At 37.5% G+C, this 7003-nt stretch overlaps 1 long non-coding RNA gene across 4 annotated transcripts; it reads right to left on the reverse strand.

Annotated features, from left to right (window-relative positions):
• Positions 1 to 254: 254 nt before the first annotated feature.
• LOC110788724 (uncharacterized) lies at positions 255 to 6532 on the reverse strand. Of its 4 annotated transcripts, XR_002533425.2 has the most exons (9): positions 6200 to 6530; positions 5863 to 5929; positions 4707 to 4805; positions 4466 to 4632; positions 4014 to 4125; positions 3144 to 3336; positions 2146 to 2235; positions 812 to 1932; positions 258 to 629 (listed from the first exon to the last, which is right to left on the reverse strand). It is a non-coding gene; the product is annotated as an uncharacterized lncRNA (long non-coding RNA). The 4 variants fall into 4 exon arrangements; XR_008921615.1 differs by having other exon boundaries at positions 255 to 629; positions 4335 to 4805; positions 6200 to 6532; XR_008921614.1 differs by having other exon boundaries at positions 4466 to 4805.
• Positions 6533 to 7003: the final 471 nt, after the last annotated feature.

Raw genomic sequence — 7003 nt, forward strand, 5'->3', positions numbered from 1 at the left:
GCATTAAAGAAATTTTCGGGCAAGTTTTTGATTTTTATTGTTCGTTTCTTGCTTTTTATCCATATTTTGTTCTCGTAACCGTGGTTTTTATATTCTTCTGTTCATTTCTCCGACTTATTTTCATGAATTAGGTTTCTGGATTTTTTTTTTCCTTGGATTAATAAGGGTATAATAAACTAAAGTAAACGATCAACCAATAAGAGAATAATATTATAAATTTAATAATAGCCTATGTAGGATTCGAACCTACATCATTGTGAAATTGCACAAAGCTCTGCCAATTGAGCTAATAGACTCTTTTTATTGGTATAGTGTCAAGGTAGTTTTAAGAAGAAAAATAAAGTGTAGTGACATATTAGTTTACATAGTCTTTTATTATCTTAAGTGAGCCCATACGAACCAGAATTTTATCTAGCCTAACTGATCAGAATAACGAGCAATGATGTACGGAAGACAGACCTTTGACGTTGGATCGGCTTCATGAGTGGAAAGAGCACACAAGCAATACACAACAACTAATTGATTGTACATCCAACGTCCAAGGACGAAAGAAAAAATGTTCCGCGGTCATTTCATGTCGGCCTGTTCGTGCCAGCAGATATATCAGTAGTTATGCCACATGAGACATCCTGTTGAAAAACTAATCCATGTCACACACAAAATAAGAACCAGAAAAAGTTCATATGTGTTAATGATGGACCTGACCAAAGAAACAAGAGTGCACGTACATCTATATGCATTAGATTTTTACTCTCAGTAAGAAACAAGTTGTTGAATGGGAAGACCGAATCAATTAGAAACATCTCTTTACCTGCAGATTCAAGTTTTGAAGAGCCTGAGGAAAAGTTAAGATGGCTTGCTGGGTGCTTCAGTGAGTGCGAACTAGAATTTTTGTGCTAACTGATGAGAACAATGTTGCCCAGGTAGTTCTTTTACACAAATATGTGCATTCATTTCGAAAACCTCATAAAATTTGCCCATCTAATATAACAGTTCAAGAATTAGCCCGTGTTACACTTAAATTTTCCATCTGATATAACAGTTCAACAATTAGCCCGTTTTACACTTAAAATTTCTATCTGATATAACAGTTCAACAAAAATCTCCAGTTACCTATGTAAAACTAAAAAAACCAACCAAAAAACTAAAAAAGTCAATTGAGGTCAACTTTCGTATAAACTAGCCTTTTACAAACTGAAATTTCCACACATCAAGCATGCTTTAGCGCCCTTTGCAGCACTTTCCAGTCCTCACCAGCACGTATTTATGCAGCCAGGCAGCCCGCAGAGCAAGAGACTAAAGAAGCCCCCGATCCCTCGAGTTGAATAGATCTCTTGTTTAAATAAAAAATCCCGCACTATAGTTTTACTTTTTTCTTGTCAACAACTAATTTGTTCAAACACTTGTAGATATGTCATTATATTAGTTTTTTACACCAGATTCAAATGTATTCAGTCTAACTACATGACACCTCACTATAAATTATAAATTTGAGGGGATTAAAACATCAACAAAACACTAACATGAAAGCAGGATATCAGGGCTATGAGAAGTCAGAACTCACAAAGAAATATTCACTGTCTTGCCACCCCAAACATGTGATTTTGATGTCTGTTGCAGATGAAGAATCACAAAGCTCGGGAGGTTCTGGCTTCAAACTCATGCCTCTTTGACCTTTATATTCGACTATAGCAATCAAGTGACAACCAATATTTTTTCTCTTAGCCTTGTGACCCTCAGTAACAAACAAGATTGCACTATCCCTCATTACCAGGAGGCTCACAGGGAGATGTTGGAGTTGAGAACTCATTCAGATGTGGAAATGTGAGAGATAACAGGGGAATACTGGAGTTCAAAGGCATGTCGATCCTCGAAACATTATTATTGGGTAGCCGTAAGCTACACATTCCTTTCTTGACCAGTCTGCTTCGTCTGTAAAAGAAGCCAATCAATTATATATGAGTGAGAAGAAACAGAACAATGTAAGTTTACAAATTGAACTTCAGCTAGGAATATCCAGAGGAATGTCACATAAATTCTAGGGAGGTACCAAACAATCCAACCCGGTCCAAGTAGAAATAAAGTGTGGTAGTATATGTTAGTATATTAGATGATTATGGTTCTTGGATGAGCAGAATTTGGTACCTCCAAAGAATCGATTTATAGGTGGCTGCTGATTCTGATCTTCTGGGAGCCTCTCTTGGATGTTTGGACGAGGAAGATTACCGGTTCAACCTGAAAAGAAGCATATAAAAATATCGTTCAAAACTTGTTGACTCTTGTATTACATATCCTACGAAATGTCCGTACATTTGCAATGCTTTTCTTTATTGTTTTCCTCAATACGTAATTAACATAGCATGGCGACCTGGCATCGGCTCAAAAATCATTAGACTATTCTATGATATAATTTAAAATAGCAAAATTATACCCTTGCATCAGCACAAATGATGACTTCAGTACTTAACAGTTATGCATATGATCAATACACTGAAAACCCAAGAGTTATCTGCTCTAATTGCAAACTGCAGATTGGCCGTTGTTAACTAAACAGCAAAGACCTATGAGTTCATCTTAAAATTTCTAAGAAGAATACAAAGGATTTGAAACACCCAAATTCTACTGATAAGCAAGATATGGAGATAATGGAAACTTGAAACGAACTTGGAAATTTAATCACCCAAATTCTACTGATTGGGACTGGAATTGATGAATTAGGTGAATCTGAAGTCAGCAGTTGATATTGCTTCAAGAACTGCATTAATCTGAAGTTTAAGATTTTCACAATAACGACAGCATAAAACTTCCTTTCGGGTTGATCGACGATTTCAACATGTATCAAGTAGCAAAAGGGTGAGATATTAAATTAGAAAAAGCAATTGTAGCTGCATCTCTTTCACTTCTAATCCATGAAACCAGCTTAATACAAAATTGGAGCAGTTGCCAGATTTTCCCAATTAAAAGGCACCAAAATTTCCAGTTGTTTCAACCAGCTCTTGTTGTCTAATAATAATGTAAATATTATTAATTTATCATACGAAATTTAAGAAAGGGGAAATTCTGAACTGACTGTCAATTGAATTTAAAAAGTGTTATGCTACAAAACAAAATAGGGTTTTTTTTTATTGAGAGAGAATGTATACCATAAATTGAATTTGCTCGCGAGATCTCTGAACCAAAGGAGCCTGGAATTGAAGAATTTCTGGAGCAGATTTTTCGTTGCGCCAAGCTCTCTTGAGCAGCTCAACATCTGATGTCGCCATTAACGATTCGAATTCTTCCATGGAAAACCCAAAATTTTCGCACTAGAGAGAATTTGCAAGAGCATAGAGAAACCTGAATGAAGAGAGAAAATTTAGGAGATCAGGTATTGTGAGAGGTAGCAGCGGGATAACGAAATCGGAAGATGCAGAATAGCGGGCTCCTGAATTTTTTATTTTTGAGGGAAGCGGGCTCCTTCAATCAAATTACCATGGTAGTTAGAATAAAGACAGGAAAAGAGAAGGGAAATAGATAGTGCATATTGATTAGGAAGTTTTCCAGATAGTAAAAAATTAAGAGATAATGTTCAGTCCTAGCTCCAACTATATCTCACAGTTCTGGAATTTGTTTCTCCTAATGCTCTGATAGACTTTGAGAAATTGAACAACAACAAGTACTAGTCTGTGTCTGGAAGAAACTGTGGGCAATCAGGTGGCTAGCAGGACCTTAAATTCGTCCAAATATATCCAGTAAGTTTCAAAGAACGAGCAACAGACTGTGTTTGCAAAATAAGACATACTACATGATGAAATGGCAACTTATTGAAAAGATAAAATCTAATTTTAGGTGAGAAATATTGAGTGCACAGAGTTATCCAATGCAGTTATGAATTTCTTAAATCAAAGGTAATGCAACGAAAAGGAAATTCATTCTGGTACAGCTCTTCATGATAACAAGTATTATTCTGGTTCAGATTCACCAGAATGTCGATTCAAAAGAACAAAACAGTGCATCAGGATACACAAGCTAACCTTCAGCCAGCTCAACAGATGATCTCTTCTCTTTCACCTGTTGAAAACTCTAATGCAAGTTTTCATCCTTTGCATTTCGATCATCAAGTAAGAAATAACTGTAGTTGGTGACCTGCAACATGAAGAAATTTACAACTTAGTAGCCAAATAAAAAATTAGAAACGGAAGGTTTGTGTTCATTAGGAAATCACAGGGGGGGTGCGGGTGTCTGACTATTTAAACGCTCCTTAAATACAGTTATAATATATCAACCCAGGAAACAAAAAGAAGTAATCAACAATAAACTGAGATATACTGATTATCATAACAATGAGGACTTACGCCTCAGCAACCACAATGTTTTGTCTGAATACCAGCTCACATACTAACATGTGGTGACCTGAAAGAATGAATGATTGCCAACACTTTGCTACATGTTATCACGATTTGCAGAAATAGCTCGCATGCCATACCTAAGTTGGTGGGGGTAGTGGCCTTGAACATTAAACAAGCTGCTGGAAGGATCAAAGAAAACATCAAGGGAGGAGGATGTCAAATCATCAAAAGCTGATGCGAAAGTTGGTGGGATCAGCGGGCTTCTCTTTGCAATATAAATAGCTCGCATGCCATACCTAAGAGTCTGAATTCCAAACAAGAATAAGCAACTAGCAGGGAGAAGAATTAACAGCAAGAAAAGGAAGGCAGCCACTCAACTTCAAGCCGTTGCAACAACAGCTTCCCATCTGACTGAACATCTAACAACTCTTTAAACTGGAACCCTGCATCTGTCACTCAACAATAGCAGCAAACCAACTGCAAGCAGAACAAAAGAAAAACCCCTGTCACATCATAACAACTAGGTCTTTGCTCACATTATACATAATTTCAGAGAGGTCTAAATCTTTGATACTATTTTCCAATAATTATGTGCTAGTACATATATGCCAGTATCTAGAACCCATATCCATTAAGTTCAAACTTCCACCAACATGCCCAGAACAAAAAGGTAATCTAGCATCATACATAAAGCTCGAAGTAGTATATCGGATCCTTCCATAGTTCTATTACAGGAGACAGGAAGTCTAAGAGCCTTTTAAATCTTCTACTAACAAGTTAAGCAGCAGTTTGCCACCAGGACAAGTGGCCCTAACACAATGTACAATACCCACCAAAGGCAGGTGTTTCTTCCCTTGGAAAAAAGCATTACATTAACACATCTAAAAAATGAGTACAAGCAAAAGAGGAGAAGCTGTCCTCTAAAAGAACATTACCAAAAAACCCAGCTCCTATGAACTTCCCAAACCTAGTAGTATCTCCCCCGTCACCTGAGCCCCATAACAACACTAAAAAGGTGACTTTCTTCCACAACCAAAGACTAAGTGATCCTGTAAGGCCAATGCTCCCACCCTTAAGACATTCGTGAAAAGTGAAACACACAGGATTTAAGCCCAGTCACGGCGTGGAGGAGGTAGCTCCAATGGGTTGAGCTAAGAACTATATATTAAATGCTTAAACTAAATACTGCCAGTATTAGTAAGTGCATGAGACACCAAACATCTTTGTGAAATTAAGGACTCTATCACCCCCATCACACCAGATGAAAACAAAACAAGGCCAAGCCTAAATAACACAAGGAATGCAGTTCAGCTGCAGACACACACATCAAAAGAAATGTCCATGACCAAAGAAGTGCTTCTATTAAACAGAAATAGAGAAAATAATACACAATTCAAACCACTCTATGAAATATATTAACTCAAAATCATGAATCATAACAATTTTTACCCACATCATACAAAATTAATGTAAATTAACAAACCCAGAAAATGTAACAGTAAAAAATTTCAAGATGTAAAAAATACAAATTTACCAGCTCTATGTGGTGAAACCTGCAAATTTAGCTTCTGGATTTTCCTTGAATAATCAAGAACGTACACCTGGAAAAGCCAAATATTGCAAAACACCCAAAAAAAAAAAGATGAGTTCAAAACCATCAATGCCCATTTCTTCAAATAAGATAAAAATTGACAAAATTAAAGAAAAGGGCACTTCAATTTCTGCAAATTTACTTCCTTTTTGAATTTGGGTTTAGGAGAAGAAGAGAGATAGGTATTTTGATCTAGAGTATGGCTGATAATTGTTCCTACAAAGCCACTCCTCTCTCACAACCGTCAAAACTCCAGTACCATTAAAATGAAAAAACCAACCTATCGGTAACAAACTCAGGCGAAGGTCCACCACAACCAGCGCACGGCTTCACATCGTTGGGGATCTCCGCCGGTGGATCCTCCAGAAGAGGAGGGTTATCTTTGATACCACGGACGAGCAAAGTAGGAGAGAGAAAAAAGGGAGAGGGATGAAGGTGAGGTTTCAGAAGGGAACGGGACATCGTTGAGATAGATTGGTTATGGCGCTCAAATTTTGGTTAATGGGCAAATGAAAATTTCAGGGCTCTCGCGAGTCTCACCTCTCAATTGTCAATGGCGCCAAAAATTCGTCCTCTAGCTCCTCTCTTTCGTTTATGGCGCCATTCCTAAATTTTAGGACATGTGTGAAAGCCGTAATTCTTAATTTTAATCCCGCGTTTATCAAAAATTAGGGTAAAGGTTTTTAGATTTTTTTAAATTAGAAAATTAAAAGATAAGCGTTTACAACTAAGTGTGAGATAAATAAGTGAGTACGGAGTCAATTCCACTTGCATGGACCCGGTCCACGCTATAATTAGCGTGGACCAGGGTATTTTTGTAAATTAGCAGTAATAGAGGAGGATTTCACGTGACCTAACCCACCTCCTTCCCCTTCTTTATCTCCCTTCCCACCACACCACCCCTCCCATTTTCTCTCTCATCCCTTTCCCCAGTGGCTTTCGAAGAGGACCAGTCTATCTACAACTACGACGATTTCGACGATGATGATGATAGTGAGCCTCTCAATGGTGGTGTTCCTGACGACGAGAAGAGAAAGAGAAGCGCCATCTACTTCGACGAATTTGCGGAGTTTAAGCAAGTCGC

Source organism: Spinacia oleracea, chromosome 5, assembly GCF_020520425.1.
Source record: "Spinacia oleracea cultivar Varoflay chromosome 5, BTI_SOV_V1, whole genome shotgun sequence".
Classification (NCBI taxonomy): Eukaryota; Viridiplantae; Streptophyta; class Magnoliopsida; order Caryophyllales; family Amaranthaceae; genus Spinacia; species Spinacia oleracea.